Source organism: Eumetopias jubatus, unplaced genomic scaffold, assembly GCF_037043125.1.
Source record: "Eumetopias jubatus isolate StellerSeaLion01/CBP00866 unplaced genomic scaffold, mEumJub1_p1.0 scaffold_11, whole genome shotgun sequence".
NCBI classification, from domain to species: domain Eukaryota; kingdom Metazoa; phylum Chordata; class Mammalia; order Carnivora; family Otariidae; genus Eumetopias; species Eumetopias jubatus.
The window spans coordinates 111,364,597-111,380,815 of NW_028274817.1; the positions used below are offsets into that span (position 1 = coordinate 111,364,597).

The 16,219-nt window shown below is 44.6% G+C and overlaps 1 protein-coding gene across 4 annotated transcripts in view; it reads left to right on the forward strand.

The window, feature by feature from the left end:
• The window catches only part of BCLAF3 (BCLAF1 and THRAP3 family member 3), an 81,396-nt gene extending 65,355 nt beyond the window's left edge, over nucleotides 1-16,041 (forward strand). For 2 of the 4 annotated variants that reach the window (XR_003612198.2, XR_003612203.2), the window contains exons 16-18: nucleotides 5,526-5,674; nucleotides 14,217-14,274; nucleotides 14,941-16,041. The gene's annotated coding sequence lies outside the window, so the exon portion shown is untranslated. The remainder of the gene's footprint in view (nucleotides 1-5,525; nucleotides 5,675-14,216; nucleotides 14,275-14,940) is intronic. The other 2 variants (XR_003612199.2, XR_003612201.2) reach the window with 2 other exon arrangements.
• The last annotated feature ends 178 nt before the right edge of the window (nucleotides 16,042-16,219 follow it).

A 16,219-nucleotide genomic window follows, 5' to 3' on the forward strand; every position in this document is an offset into this window, starting at 1 on the left:
ACAGTGGGGTTATGTTGTTCATTTGAAATACAGCTGAGCTTTTTCCCCCCAATTTGCTGTCAGTTTTAGCTTCCCTCCCTTTCCCATCCTTGTTGATTTGACTGAATTTTTTGAACATGTAGTAAGTTCCACAAATCAAAACTCTACAAAAAGATATGCTTAGAGAAGTGTCACTCCCTCCTGTATTCCTTCCATGCTGTTCCCTTGCAGGTGACCAACTTCTGGCTTCTCCTTCCTGTGTTTCTTTTGGTAAAGATGAGCAAACGTATGTGTGTTTCCTTATTTCCCATTTCCTTACACAGAAGTTAGGGTTGGGGTTATTCTCTACATCCTCTTTTGCACTTTGCTCTGTTTGCTGAAGAAATCCTGGAGATCGTTCCGTATCAGATTGTGAGATTGTGCCCATGCTTCTGCACAGGTGCCTAGTGCTCACAATCTGATATGTGCTCTTATATTTGCACATTTAGGTAGGTTCTGATATTGTGTAATTTAAGTAATGCTGTGATCAGTAACCTTGTGCATATTTGTTTTCATCTTGTTGGAAGTGAATCTTCGGGGTAAACTCTAACAAATGAGATTGCGGGGTTGAAGGGCAAACGGTAAATGGAATAATCTTCGGTATTGCCATCCCTTCCCCCCAGGAGTTATACAGGTCCCTGGTTCTTCCAACAATGCAGGAGACTGCCTGTTTCCTCACAGCCTCACCAGTGGAGTGTATTGACACGGTTTTTATTTTTTGCCAGTCTGATGCAGGAAAAATGGTATGTCAGTGTCGCTAGAAAACCATAGGCCCAGGATGGAGTCACTGATGCTAGGCCAAGTCACCAAACCAGGGCTTAATACCCACTCCAACTGCAGTTTCAACCTCCCCCAGAAATGTAGTCTTAACAGGTCAAGTCAGGACTTTTCTGATCAGCACCAGTGAGGTCGCAGGGGCTCTCTTCCCAAAGGAAGATGAGATAATCTGCATGATAAGAACCCCCCCGCCAGCCCTTTCCTCTAAGGGAAAGTGACCTTGCCTGAAATGGTCCTTTCTTTTCTTCTGCCAATAACTTCTTGCCCCAACCTCCTTCCTATAAAAGTCTTCTGTTTTGTACAACTCCTCGGAACTCCCCTCCACTTGCTAGATGGGATGCTGCCCGATTCATGAATCAATAAAGCCAATTAGATCTTCAGATTTACTGAGTTGAATTTTTGTCCTTTAGCAGTGTTTTTTTAACAATTTGCATTTCAACCAGAGGTATTTTAATTTTAAACTGTTGGAAAACAGTCTTGGTTACAGGTATGATTGTCATGTACTGAAACCTTGTTGGAGGTGAATTTTATAGAGTCTCAACTTGATATTCTCTAGAAGATTCTCTGAGAATAATTTTCATTCTGGAAAATTGTTAGTGTACATCCTGTCCAAACTGAGCGAGACGACTTCTTCGTCCTTCTATCTGTTTTTTTCTGCAATTTGGTTTTTCCTGTTGATGTTTTAGTTGGCAGGGACTCTTCTAAAGCTTTCTTGCCCCACCTAATGGGCAAGGAAGGGAATCAAGCTGCCTGTTTTTGATGCTGCCTGGAAACCAGTTGAGATTCAGCATCCACCAAGATGTTCTGGCCTCACAGAACTTATCACAAAACAAGATTCTAAAGAGAACAAGATATGGAGATTTGTAGTCATGGCTTCAACATACTTCTAGAGCACGTAGAGCTAAACCATGTTTTAGAGAGTTGATTAATAAGGGTAGTTGACATCCTTTCTTAGCTGTGCTAATTGCTACATGTGTAATCTTTGCTCACAGCTGCTGCTGTCAAGTCAGTCTCTAGGGCCTCAGGTGCTCATTTTTAGAAGTTATTTATTTAGGCAAAATGGAAATAACTTTTTTCTTGTTTAAGAGTAATGCATGCTTGGTGGGGGGAAAATCCTAGAAATGATGGGAAAGCATAAAGAAAAAATTAAAATTATTTGTACTCCCACCACTCAGTGATAGCCACAGTTAACAGTTTGTTCTCAGTATTTTTTTGGATTTTGGTACATGGATACCCACTCTGCACGCACATGTGCCTGTTCATACACAGGCACGCCCATATACACACACACATTTTTCTACTGTCTCCCTTTTTTTCTCTCTCTCTATAAACTCATACACATATGTATGTACATACATACATACATACATACACAAAAGTGCTCACATTTTTCTACTTCTGATAGACACATACACTTTTTTTTACAAAAAATTAGATAGTAGTAAACTTACCATTTTGTATTTTGCTTTTGTCAATTTACAGTGAACATCTTTTTCTATTCAGCGTAAACTGTAGCATAGTGGTTAATTGCTACATAGTAGTCCTTTTATAGCTATACTTTTTAAACTTTTTTATCATGAACATGTAGTTGTTCATAATTTTTCAGCATCATAAACAATGTCTATGAACATAGATTTTTGTACACCTGCGTAATTATTCCATTAGCATTAATTCCTAGAAGTGGAATTATTGAGTCCAAGAGTTCATGTTTTGAAAAATGTTTCTATTAAAGTGATACAGATACACTGGGGTCAGCCGAATAATGCCATTCCATCAAAGACGTCCACACCCTAATCCCTGGAACCTGGGACCATGTGACCTTACCTTACTTGGCAAAAAGAATTTTGCAGATGTAATTAAGTTAATGATCTCAAGGGGCACCTGGGTGGCTCAGTCGTTAAGCATCTGCCTTCGACTCGGGTCATGATCCCAGGGTCCTGGGATCGAGCCCCGCATCGGGCTCCCTGCTCCGCGGGAAGCCTGCTTCTCCCTCTCCCACTCCCCCTGCTTGTGTTCCCTCTCTCCGCTGTGTCTCTCTCTGTCAAATAAATAAATAAAATCTTAAAAAAAAAGTTAATGATCTCAAGATAGGGAAATTATTCTGGATTTTCCAGGTGGGCCCAATATTATCCCAAGGGTCTTTATTAGGGAAACAGGGAGACAAGTGAGTCACAGAAGGGGAGATGTGAGGATGGAAGCAGAGACCAGAGTGGCTTGAGTGCTGATGGGAGCCTCGGAATGCCGGTGGCCTCTAGCTTCTGGAAGCTGGCAAAGTCGAGGGAACGGACTCTCCCCTGGAGTCCCTGGAGGGAATGCAGCCCTGCCAGCTCCTTGATTTCAGCCCAGGGAGACCCATTTCGGACCTGTGACTTCCAGAGCGGTAAGAGAATAAATTGTATTGTTTTAAGCCACTAAATTTGTGGTAATTTGTTACAGCAGCGAGAGGAAACTGACCCACACACAGCTTTGCCAATTGTCCTAAGTAAGGCTTGTCTCTCTATGCAGCGGTCCCCTGCCTCACTCCTTTGTGTCTGCAGTTCCACTACTCAGAGGGAGCCACTTTCAACTCTTACATACCTTTCTTCAGGCTTTACCTCCCCATGTGTAAATAATATGCCTATTCTGCTATTTCTACTATTTCTTGATTTATTGATTTTAGCCACTATTTATTGAGTTACTGAGTTCCTCTTAAATTCGACGAGGATTTAGCTCTCCTATATTACTACCCCAACTTCCAACCCCAAAGTCTCCCCATATATTATTGTCATACCCATCTGGATAATCCAGGACACTCTCCCCATCCCAAGGTTGGCTGATCGGCAACCTTAATTCCATCTGCAAACTTAATTTCTCTTTCCCATATAACCTAATATATTCACAGGTTCTGAGGATTGGGACATGGTCATATTGGGGGGGGCATTATTGTGCCCACCACATCCTCCATCAAATCTGCCAAAGCTCACCAATAACGTGTTCCACACACTTGTTAAGTCAGACCTCCCTCCTAGAGCTCTCCATGCTGGTTGAACTGAACCGATTGCCCTCTGGTCTTGCTATGTAGTCATCCAGGGATTGTTTTTTCTCTCTCTGCTCTCTTGCATGACATTCTGTGTTTCCTGGGTTTCGTGTCTTCTGCATTCTTAGTGTGCTCCTTTCTTTCTCTGAAGCTCATCCTCCCGATGTTTCTGAAGACAGTATGTTTCTGAAGACCGTATGCATTGGAGTCCTTAGGTGTCTGAAAATGTCACTCTTTCACTTTCATATTTGACTGAAGGTTTGGTTGAGTATGGGTTTCTAGGTCGAGGATCATTTACTCCCAGAATTTTGAAGGTATTGCTCCATTGTCTTGCAACTTCTAGAGACCTTACTGAGAAGCCTGATCCTATTCTGATTCCCAATCCTCTTGCTATACAGCTTGTTTGTTCTCTCTGGAAGCTTTTGTGATTTATCACTGGTGTTCTGGAGTTCATGATAATATGCCTTGGTGTGAGTCTTTTTTCATTCATTGTCCTGGACACTTGGTGAGCCCTTTCCATGTGGAGACCATTGTCCTTCAATTTAGGGCCATTTTTTTGTTTTTGTTTTTGTTTTTTTAAAGATTTTATTTATTAGAGAGAGAATGAGAGACAGAGAGCACAAGAGGGAAGAGGGTCAGAGGGAGAAGCAGACTCCCCGCTGAGCAGGGAGCCCGATGTGGGACCCGATCCCGGGACTCCAGGATCATGGCCTGAGCCGAAGGCAGTCACCCAACCGACTGAGCCACCTGGGCGCCCCAGGGCCATTTTTTTGTATTATTAATTTGATAATTCCAGTCCTTCCATTTCTTTGTTTCCTTTTTTCTGGACTGCCTGTAAGTTGGATATTGGATTTTCTGGAATGATCGTCTATATTTCCTATCCTTTCTGTTCTCTTTTCCATCTCACTTTTATTCTACTTTCTGGCAGATTGCCTTGACTTTATATGACAACTTGTTTATTCAGTTTTTAAAATTTCAGTTTTTAAAATTTCGGCCCTCATATTTCAAATTCCCCAAATCTTTCTCATCTCTTGATTGTAACGTCACCTCCTTTTCCTCCTTGTCCCTTTCTCCCTCTCTCTCTCTCTCTCCCTTTCTTTCTCTCTTTATTTGTGTCCCGTCCTTGTTTCGTAGATGTAACGTGTTTCCTTACAGCTATGAGAGTCTTTTACCGGTGTGGTTGTCAATGTTGGAGTCTCCGTTTGTTCTCTATATACTTTTCTTTCCTTAGTTCCTTGTTTGTCTCTTGTCTTCACAATAGAAGCATTCCTCAAATGTCTGGTGATCTTTTACTGATATTGAACACTGAGGCTCTTGAAAGCCTTTTGGCCTTCCCACGAGCCTGGCAGTAGCTCTGATGAAGGGCGACAGAGCAGTGTGTCAGCTTGGGTCTGGTAGGAAACACATGCTGCCCTTCAACTGGGCCATCAAGAAGGGCTTAATAAAGGATGATTTATGAAGATGCGGGCAGGCTTTAGGGGAAACAGCAAAGAATAGGTCATATGCCATCGGTAGCAATAATGGAGAGCTTTTACTACCTAAGGCCTAAAGGGCAAAAGAAAGGAGTCATTGCAACTCAGTGAGGGTCTCCATGTGGAAAGGGGCAGCTACCTGGAGCTGTGTCCTTAGGACACAGCCTGTTGGTGACACAGCGGGGAGGCAGTGAAGGAAATATGTGTCCTGACTTCTCTCTCCTGTCATCCATCTCTGCCAGTGCTGTCCACTGAAAGAACTTGACAAGGAGTCATCTATACTTCTAGCACCCAGAGGAGGCTGGAGGAAGACCAAGGATGGAGAAGGAAGACCTCCAGCCTAGGATGTATCAATCTGGGTCTGGTCCAGAAAAGAGACTCTGCATGTTAGGTATAAAAATTTGAATGTAGATTTAGGGGCTCATGTAGGGGTTGGAAGAGCTAGAGACGGTGGTGAGGGTACAGGTTAGGGATGCCACCCAAAAGGTCAGAGGAGCTGACACGGAATGCCTAGGCCCAAAGCTTCCAAAGCTGGCATAGAAGCTGCAGCAGAAAATTCTCAAGAATTTTTGAGAGGGTCCCATCACTCACCCCAGTTTACAGTGGCAAAGTATTCCCAAAAGCTTAATTGGAAGCCTCTGCAAATCTCATCTGTCCAGGTGTCTGGTTTCCACAACCTCCAGGGAAGTAGTGTTTCCTTCCAGTTTCTCCCACATCCCCATCTAGGGGTCTTTCCTGGAACTAGGCCCCCTTGGCTTTTCTGCAGACGGAGCCTCCCATCCCCTGTCAGTGGAAGGGAGGGCAGGCAGGGAGGATGGCCAGGCTTGGTCGTTAGGGTTCCATGAACTGGATCCTCTTGGGTTTAATGTCTGGTGCAGCAGGGTAAGCAGGGGACCCAGGGTCCAGCCACTCAGCATACAGACGGTGACACTGTCCCCCTGATTGCAGCTCTGAGCCTCACCTGGATTTTGCTCAGCCAGGAGGTTTCCTTCCTAAGGTCTGGGGCAGACTGCTCTGTGATGGTTTCTTGCTCAGCCTGTTACCCCACCAGGGCTGCTCTTTGAACCCCAATACTGCCTTGAATTGCCTAGTCCTGTGATGTTTCCTTTCCTGTTCTCCTTGTCCTTATGGGTGGATTCCCTCTCTATTCCTTTATCATCATTTTACTGGGATTTGAGAGGGAAAGATGGTTACACAAGTAGCCAGTGTGCCAGGATTAACTAGAAGTGTGTATTTCTTAAGACTTTGCTACAAATTGTCAAATTAGATGCTCACTTTTAAGTCTTGCAGTAATGATTTTTAAATTTTAAGTTAAAAACATTTGTTCAATTATAGTTATTATTTATTCTAAGATATTCAAATAAGGAAAATGTGAAATAATATAGGTATAACAACCTTTATTATTTTTTAAAGAATTGTTTATTTATTTAGAGAACACGAGCAGGGGGAGGGGCAGAGGGAGAGGGAGCGAGAGAATCCCAAGCAGACTCTGAGCTGAGCTCGGGGCCTGATGTGGGGCTTGATCTCACGACCCTGAGATCATGATCTGAGTCGAAATCAAGAGTTGGACGCTTCACCTACTGAGCCATCCAGGCACCCCTAACAACCTTTAAAAGCAACCTTTTCCACTACTAAAATTATGCTCATTAAAGAAAGTGTGGAACACTGCCAGACACAATCCTAAGCACTTTGTAAACATTAGCCCCTGTAGCTTCATGCTAACCCATTTTACAGAGGAGGAACCTGAGGTACAGAGAGGTTCAGAAACTTCCCAAGACTGCAGACCTGCTAATCCTGGGTAAAGCCTAAATTGTTCAGGCCCAGGCCAGTGGCTGCACCCCCTCCTCTCTTGGCTCAGAAAATAGACGGAAAAAGGATCAGCTACAGCCCTATGACGTCAAGATGACCTTTTAACCTTTTGGAGTATTTGCTTCCAAAGTTGTTAATGTACTTTCTAAGTTAGAAGACAATTGTAAGTCTAGGGTCTGGGTAAATATGTACTCTGTGTTTTATCACTCAGTATTATGTCATGAGCTTATATGTATATAAATTTTATTGCAAGCAAAACACTCACAAGGACCCATTTAAATTTTATATTAAGGCCATTGGAAGGCAGCTATGCTTACCACTATACCACCAACGCTTATATTAAGGCCACTGAATAGCAATTCTAAAGCATGAAACAAGTAGGGTTGCTTTGTTCAACTTCAGACGACTCCATAGTTTCTAATGGAATCAGACACAGCTGACTTCACATTGCCAGGCCTGCTTCTGTCTCCTGCTAAGGGACGTAGGGCATGACATTCAGCCTCTCTGAACTTGAGTCTCCTCACTTGTAAAATGGGGATAGTGACATCTTACATGGTTGTCCTCAGAATTTAAAAGAAGAAAGAAGAGTGTCACAGCTCCCTGCTCCTCCATAAATGGTAGGGATTGTTATCTTAAGATCACTGCTCGATGCCCAGAGACATTTTCCAAAAGATAGGTAACACACTGGATTTTTATGTAAGGTTGAACATTTTTGCTCCTTTATCTGGGCACTGAGAAAAGATCTAGTCTCTATCTGATAGGCTACTTGTGTGGTGTTTACAGTTAGGAGAGACTGATGTATATATAAAACTTTTCAGAAAATGTTATTATGAACACACGCCAAAGTTTCAAGATTCCCTCTTGGCCAGGACATTTTCTGGGAAGTGATTGGTTACATGATCATCGTTAGACTGGACACAAGGAAAAATAATGTCGCAGGCTAAAGAATGTCGCTAGACCTCTGACCTGAGGCCAGCCAAAGAAGGTGGGTGGGTGGGGAGGTAGCTAGTTTCACCTAAAAGAGTTTAATCTCATTAAAGAGTATCAGAGAAGTCCTTAAGCATTTTTATTAGGAATTCTAATTTTCTCCCAGAAGGTTATGAAACACATTCTCAAAAAGTTTTTTTCCAGACAGGTTTAATATTTCACGGTCGAATTTATGAAAAAAAGAAAAGGCAATTTGGGAATCCTCTAAGAAAAAAGTCCTGCCTCCCCAAGGTTCTCAATTTCCATCTTTAGAGCATAAAAAAGGAGTTAACCAGCTCAAAAAAAAAAATACAATTATAGTATATGGAAATCGTCGTGTATCTTAGTATCATTACACATTTAGAAAATCTCTGAAGGAATATTCCAACAGAAGTTAACTGTGATCCTCAACTATCTCTGCAATAATTGACAGCTGCGAAATTATAGAAGATTTTCACCTTCTACAGTGTATCTTTGTTTTATTTAAAACATTTTTTTTAATAATGAGCACGTATTTTGTAATGATAAACACCAAATCGGTTTTGCCAGCTCAGAGGTGTGGTCACTGGTAACTCCCCTGAGCCCTTTTTCATGACGAAGCATCAACCAGTTCATCAGACGAGCAAACCGCTCATCTGGGCTCCAGGGAGCTGAGGTTCTCACCCTTGAGCTACATCAGAATCCCCTGGAGGGCTGGTTCCATTGCAGATCACTGGGGCGCACCCCCAGAGCTCCTGAGTCAGAAGGTCTGGGATGGGGTCCACAATACGCGTCCCTAACGAGTTCCCACGTGCTGTTGCAGCTGCCGCTGCCAGTCTGGGGACCACACTTTAGGAACTGCTGTGGTCCAGGAAGGACAATTTCCACAGGGCAATCAAAGCCAAACAAGGAGGAACTTCACTCACTTCCCACTCTTGCCTCTGGCTGGCCTGTAATTATTTTTGAGAAGAGGAACTTGATTTGACTGACTTTATTTAATAAGAAGTTGTGCCATATCTTCTTAAATGAGCGCTTGGTTTAGAGACCAAGTACCTGTGGCCTCTGGGGCTTGAGGACCTGTCTGGGGGGGTGGCTGTGTGCACTGGGGGTTTCACAACCTGGCGGGTGGCTATGGCTCATTACCCTCAGCCCAGGCCACTGGCTGTGCTTTCTTGGAACCCTGAAGGGATGACATTGATGGTGATGGGGGAGTGATTATTGCAATACTGAGGTCCTGTGTGGGAAGCAGTGTGTGGGCTGTTATGGCAGTAAGCAGAACAGGGAAAACATCCTTACTAGGCCCCATACTACCCACCGATTATAAATAGAGTCACTCTCTTTTTTTATGGTGGTAAAATATACATAACATAAAATTTACCATGGTAATCATTTTTAAATGTATAGTCCAGTGGTATTAAATATATTCCCATTGTTCCATTCATCTCCAGAACTTTCTCATCTTGCCAAACTGAAACTCTGTACCCATTGTCATTCTTTCTTAAATATCTAACAGCCTTTGTTGAGATAGAATTCACATGCCATACAGTCCACCCATTTTATAGTATATAATACAATGGTTTTTAAGTATATTCGTAGAGTTGTGCAACTGTCACTGCAATACATTTTTAAACACTTTTGTCACCCCTAAAAGCAAGCTTGTACCCAACAGCTGTCCCTCCCCAATTCCCCCAGCCCCTCATCTACTTTCTGTCTCTACAGATTTGACTGTTCTGGGTGTTTCAGCTAAATGGGATCATATGAAATGTGTCCTTTTATAGCTGGCTTCTTTCACGTAGCATCATGTTTTCAGGGATCATCCATATTGTAGCACGGATACACTTTATTCCCTTTTCCATTCACTCCTTTTTTTTTTAAAGATTTTATTTATTTATTCATGAGAGACAGAGGGGGAGAGAGAGAGAGAGAGAGAGAGAGAGAGAGAGAGAGAGAAGCAGGCTCCCAAGGAGCAGGGAGCCCGATGCGGGACTCGATCCCAGGACCCTGGGATCATGACCTGAGCCGAAGGCAGACGCTTAACCATCTGAGCCACCCAGGCACCCTCCATTCACTCTTAATAAGATTCAAATGTGAACTCATTATCTCCTCCCTGCCTGCAATGAGTTCCTTCTCCACTTGGTTGATGCTTGCAGCTACTCAGCTTCCAAACCAGCCAACAAAATATTTCTTTCAAATCCTCCATCCGTGCTCCCTACCCTCTCCCTCCATCTACTGCCTCACCAGATCTGACAAATGTAGTTCAGACATGACTCTAGAATGCTAACCTCTCCACTTTGTCAGTGTCAATGCCATTGTATTTCTTGCCTTTAATGTCGCGGGCCTGTCCAAGGCCTCCCACCTGTAGCCTCTCCATCCTCTGGTCCCGCTTCTGTGGGCTCTCCAGTTACCTTCCTAAAATCAGTCTACTTAGAAACCTGTGCTCCTACCCATTGCTTCAGGGCCTGGGACAGAGACCACTTCAAACTGGATGTTCGGTTGCTCTCCTGCCCCTTCCACACAAGCTCCCTTGCAACATCATCTGTTTCCCACAATCGGAGCATTCTCACCTGTTCCTCCTTCTGTCTCGAATGCCGGCAAACATCTGTGCCTCCTGGAGACCCTACTCCAATGGAAGCCAAGTCTGTGATGGAGCCCCTGGGCTTCTCCTGAAAGCTCAGGGAAAAGAGAAATCACTTTTGTAAGGCAATCCCTATTTTTCTTTTCTTTTTTAAAAAGATTTTATTTAGGGGCACCTGGGTGGCTCCGTTGGTTAAGCGACTGCCTTTGGCTCAGGTCATGATCCCAGGGTCCTGGGATTGAGCCCCGCATCGGGCTCCCTGCTCCGCGGGAAGCCTGCTTCTCCCTCTCCCACTCCCCCTGCTTGGGTTCCCTCTCTCGCTGTCTCTCTCTCTCTCTCTGTCAATTAAATAAATAAATAAATAAATAAATAATAAATAAAAAAATAAAAAGATTTATTTGAGAGTGAGAGTGTGTGAGAGCATACGCTTGGGGCAAGGGGCAGAGGGGGGAGGAGAGGGAGAGGAAGAGAGTCTCAAGCAGATGTTGTGCTGAGCGCGGAGCCCCACCTGGGGCTCTCGATCTTACCACCTTGAGATCATGACCTGAGCTGAAACCAAGAGTTGGACAAGATGTAAGCCACCCAGGCACCCCCTAGCAGTTCCTACTTTGAAATCTTCATTATTGTTAAGATGAAAAGCTCTCAATCATCAATCAACTCACATTTTTAAAAACTGGCCTGTTGGGGTGGTTTATTCCTATGTTAAATGCCAATTATTCTATTTAAAGTTGTTCATATTTATTAAATGCATATTTCACACATATGATCTTAATGTCTACTGTTTTTGGAACTTTTTTGGAATATCACTTAATTTTTTGTAATAACATCCTTTACACGTGACCCCTTATAATGGGGGGACGGGTAGAATGGATAGAAAACAGTACAAACTATATTTCTTGTTAATCTCCTAGGACTATTTTACCAGTTTACAATTTTCTTAGATAAAGCACTACTTTGAAAAAGGATGGGAAAATGTTTGAGGCAAGTTAGTCTACACTCTGGGGCTCTTTTTGTGTGTTTTAGGTGCAAGTTCCTGTGATCGATCAACTGGGAAGTCAAGTACTCAGGCAGCCTTTGGATTTTGAAACATTAACACCCTATTCCAGTTTTATAGCCTTGTGGGAGGGCCCATTTCACCTTTTAGTGACTTCCTTTGTGTTTTCCTTTGCAAAGCAAAGCTTTCCTACAAACCTTGTAAAGATAATCATAGTTCAGCTGTCTTATAAACGACCTGCTTCTTTGATTTGATTAGTTTTCACCTCCATAGAGCTGGTAAAACCAGTTCTCTTGGATTTGTCGCAAAGGATTCACTGAAAAAGATAAAAGGAGAAGTGAGTGGGTCATTCCAAGAGTGGTTATCAAGCCAGATCAACTGCAACAGAGCAGGATGTTATTTCCATGGCTTTATGATGTGATCCGCACACATTACCTTGAACCCAGCATGCACGATGCAAAGGAAGAAGGGAAAAGCCTGCCTCAAAACCGTCAGTGGCAAGTTTTGACTGCTTGCTTAGACTGCTGTCTGCCAGGGTTTCTCCTTCACTTACATGCCCACTAATTTGAAAATTCGAGGTGGATCGTGCCTGCCTCAATTATTACTATGGTGTTCTGATGGCAATTTTCCCTTTCCCTCATTTCTTCTACATTTACAAATTGGAATTCCTCTGTAGGGAAGACTTGTCCCCTCTCCCTGACTTATTTACTTAGCTATTTATGTATACCCCTATAGACTTAAAGACATAACTTTTATGATATCTTTGGGTTATAATCCAATAGAATCGTTACTTGTTGCTTGAATTGTCCCAGCTTTGGTCTTTGGGAGCTCTTTCAGGTTGGCTCCTGGGCCCTTTTGATTTGCACCATCATTTTTATTGGGCACTTTCCTTACTTTCTGGCACCGTGAGGTTTTCCGTTTCTCCATAAAGCTCATCAGAAGCACCAGATAAGGACTGTCTTTTGTAAAGCACTCTGTATGTAATTTCTATTAATGTAAAGATGCTATTAAAGGTTATCAGAGCAAAGTATCATTCATTACATGTAAAGTACAGATGTCAAGTCCAAGTACTCGAGAGCAAGCACGACAAGCTGTAAGAGCTACATAGGCAGAAGCTCAACTGCCTTACATTTTTATCCAAAATGTTACCACCCCCAGTAACACCAAAGGGCCTCTTAAGTCATGTGGTATCATTTTAAGTGTCACACCTCAGCTACTCTCCATTCCCAAAATGCATCATCCATTCTGGTTGAAATGGGAGTTCAGTGGGACAAAGCTGTGGTATCAAATACAACTGTATTGATTTAGCAATATTCATGAGATGGATTCACATTATTTGAAATATTGCACTAACTATTCTGTTAAACAACACTCCTTTAAGAGGGAGGAAGGATGAGGAATTACACATCTATTCTTGTCAGTAGCTGGATTTGAATTTTGACATTAACTACCCCTGTGCTGGTCACCAAAACTTTCTCAAAGGAAAAATAAAAGGACAATAGGAACCATTCAGGAGAACCAAATTGTGTGTGTGTGTGTGTGTGTGTGTGTGTGTGTGTGTGTGTAAGAATATCCATTTTTGTACTTTAGAGAAACTTCAAGTGAAAAAACTCTACAGTGTTTGAGTAGAATTCATACCATTTAGTTTACTTAAGGCAATAGAATTAGGATACAGCTTGGGATTTTCAAAAATGTTAAGTCTTGCTATCAGTCTTTTTTTTTTGTGATAAAATGACAGATTTATCGGGGCACCTGGTGGCCCAGTCAGTTGAGCATTGGACTCGAGTTTGGCTCAGGTCATGATCTCAGGGTCTTGGGCTGGAGCCCTGCGCGTGGGTCTCTGCGCTCAGCGGGAAGTCAGCTGGAGATTCTTTCTCTCCCTCTGCCCCTCTCCCCTTCAAATAAATAAATCAATAAATCTTTTTAAAAAATGACAAATTTAGGGGTACCTGGGTGGCTCAGTCGTTAAGTGTCTGCCTTCAGCTCAGGTCATGATCCCGGGGTCCTGGGATCGAGCCCCGCATCGGGCTGCCTGCTCCACGGGAAGCCTGCTTCTCCCTCTCCCACTCCCCCTGCTTGTGTTCCCTCTCTCACTGTGTCTCTCTCTGTCAAATAAATAAAATCTTTTTTTTAAAAAAATGACAAATTTACCCATGCAGGAAGCATACCCAGATCAAGGAGTAGGGACACAGTTCTCTGATTCGGGAAGGGAAGGTATGACTTGAAACAGACCAGAGCCAAAACAAGACATAAAAGTTCGGGTCGTCTGTCTTTACCTGTGCAAAGCTGGGGGGAAAATGTAAACAAGAAGACTGTCTTCCCCATGTAGGATAGAGAGATGAATAAGAATAAGCAGGACTGGGGCGCCTGGGTGGCTCAGTCGTTGAGTGTCTGCCCTCGGCTCAGGTCATGATCCTGGGGTCCTGGGATCGAGCCCCACATCGGGCTCCCTGCTCCGAGGGAAGCCTGCTTCTCCCTCTCCCACTCCCCCTGCTTGTGTTCCCTCTCTCGCTGTGTCTCTCTCTGTCAAATAAATAAATAAAATCTTAAAAAAAAAAAGAATAAGCAGGACCACGAGACAAGCTGATTTTTTTTTTTTTTTTTTTTGAGGCCTATAGAATTCAGCCACGTTTGCTGGTTTAGGTGTATTGGTCTCTGCAACATCCAGGTAAGCCATGGTGGGTATCACTGACGCTGTTCAAAGACTTCGGTCCCAATGCTCTGAGAATGCACGGGCAGCCAGCAGAGAATCCTCAGCACCGAGATGCTAGCCCACCACAAGTCCAGCTCAGCTATTTCTGTGTTGAAACACGCCCAGTCATTTTCAGGGCCCCGAGTCTTCTTGGGAGAGGGATAAGGTAGCCCAGTGACTGTGGCCTTAGCAAAAAGAGTTACCTCTGGAATTGCAGACCCCAGACTAGTTCTTCTGGGTGGAGTTCAAGAAAAAAAAGTCCTAGTAATAGTGGGCCTTAGCCAGGCTCCATAGAGTTTCAGTGTTTGTCAGCTCTAAGATCCTATCACAAGGCCTCATCTCTCTGATATGCCAAGGCATGTAATGAGTGAGGCACCATGGATCCTGGAGCAGGTATAATGAGTATTCATCTGTGCCTCCAACACTTCAAATTCTTAATTTCCATGTTCTTTAACCCCTTCCTTAGGAGTCTGCCATTGCTGTCACTACTACCTTCTCTGTAGCTCCATGGATGGGTCTTCGCCCCCTTGATTAGTCTCTTGTTTAGATTGCTCTGACACACAAGAAAAGTATTTAGAAAGTTGATGTTACTGATCTCTTGTTGATAAGACCCTGACTATGAGAGTTTTTTTTTTTTTAAAGCTAATGAAACAATTATAAGAAAATCTTTCTGCAGAAATCTCAGCATGTAACCTATTTACCAAAGTTGCCCCAACATCATGGGTGAGGTATGAACACAGCCCTATATATAGGGGAGGGGGTCAGCTTTTATTTGTCGCCTCTGGGTCCACTAACCTTCAGCCTCCTCCGTTTTTCAGGGGCCAGTGATTTGATTTAATTGTTTTATTTTCTCTCTTTTTGAATGTTTCCCATCTATTTCACTATCTCTTCCTACCACCAGATGGTGGAAAGGGAAAAGGAAATAAACGGATGGTAAATGAATGTGGTGCTGGCTGGCAGAGTACGGCAAAAGGTGTAGTGGTGAATGGACCCAAAAAGGAGCTTGTGAGTTACCTATGTTACCTATGAATTCCCTGTTTTAATTTCAGCGCCGATTCAAAGGTCGGCTGCCTAGGTCTGTGGGGCGGGCAATGTAGCACAGCACCTTGCTGGGGAGGGAGTCAGCCCTTGCCTTAGGAGATTCTTGGGAACATCAGAGCCTGGGAACACAGCTGAGCAACCCAACCCCACCTGGCCCAGGCCCGGGGTGCGGGGTTAGGGGTCCCTGCGAGGGTCGGTGCGGGGCGATGTGCCCCACCAGCCCCACTGCGTCCTTCTCTTTCTGAATCTCTCCGCCGCCTCCTGTAAGCCGAACTCGCACTTGGCTGGCCTTTCCCACGCTGCACTGAATGGATGTAGCATTTCTCTCCCTCCATAGGGACCCTTTCTCCTGCCTTCCCAACAGACCGCTCTGTGAAAGCTTATTTTGGGTTGCCTTGATCCTCGATCCCGGAGTTACCTGCCATCACCCACAGCAGGTGTTCATTCCCTCACCTACCTATGGTCTCCCCACCGCCAGCCCGCCCTCCATCTCTCGTCGCACTCAGTGGGTCTGCCGCTTCCACCTCCTTTCCCACGTGCCCCTCCACTCGGACGCCCCCTCCCCCACGACCCCCGCTCCGGTCTCGAGGAGTCTCGCGGCATTTCCCGGGGCGTGAGCCGAGCCGCCGCGGGTGTGGGGCGGCCTCGCAGAGCTGGGTCCCTCCCCAGCAGGAGGTGAAGGGGGGCGCCCGAGCGCTGTAGCCGCAGGGACTCTCCGGGCGCCGGCCCCGCCCCTCTCCGGCCCCGCCCCTCGCTGGCCCCGCCCCCGCCTCGGCGGCCGCGCGTCCCCGGCAGGCTGAGCCGCAGGAGCATCGCGGCGGCGACGGCGGCGGCGGCGGCGGCGGCGGCGGCGGCGGCGGCGGCGGCGGCGAGGGGGGAG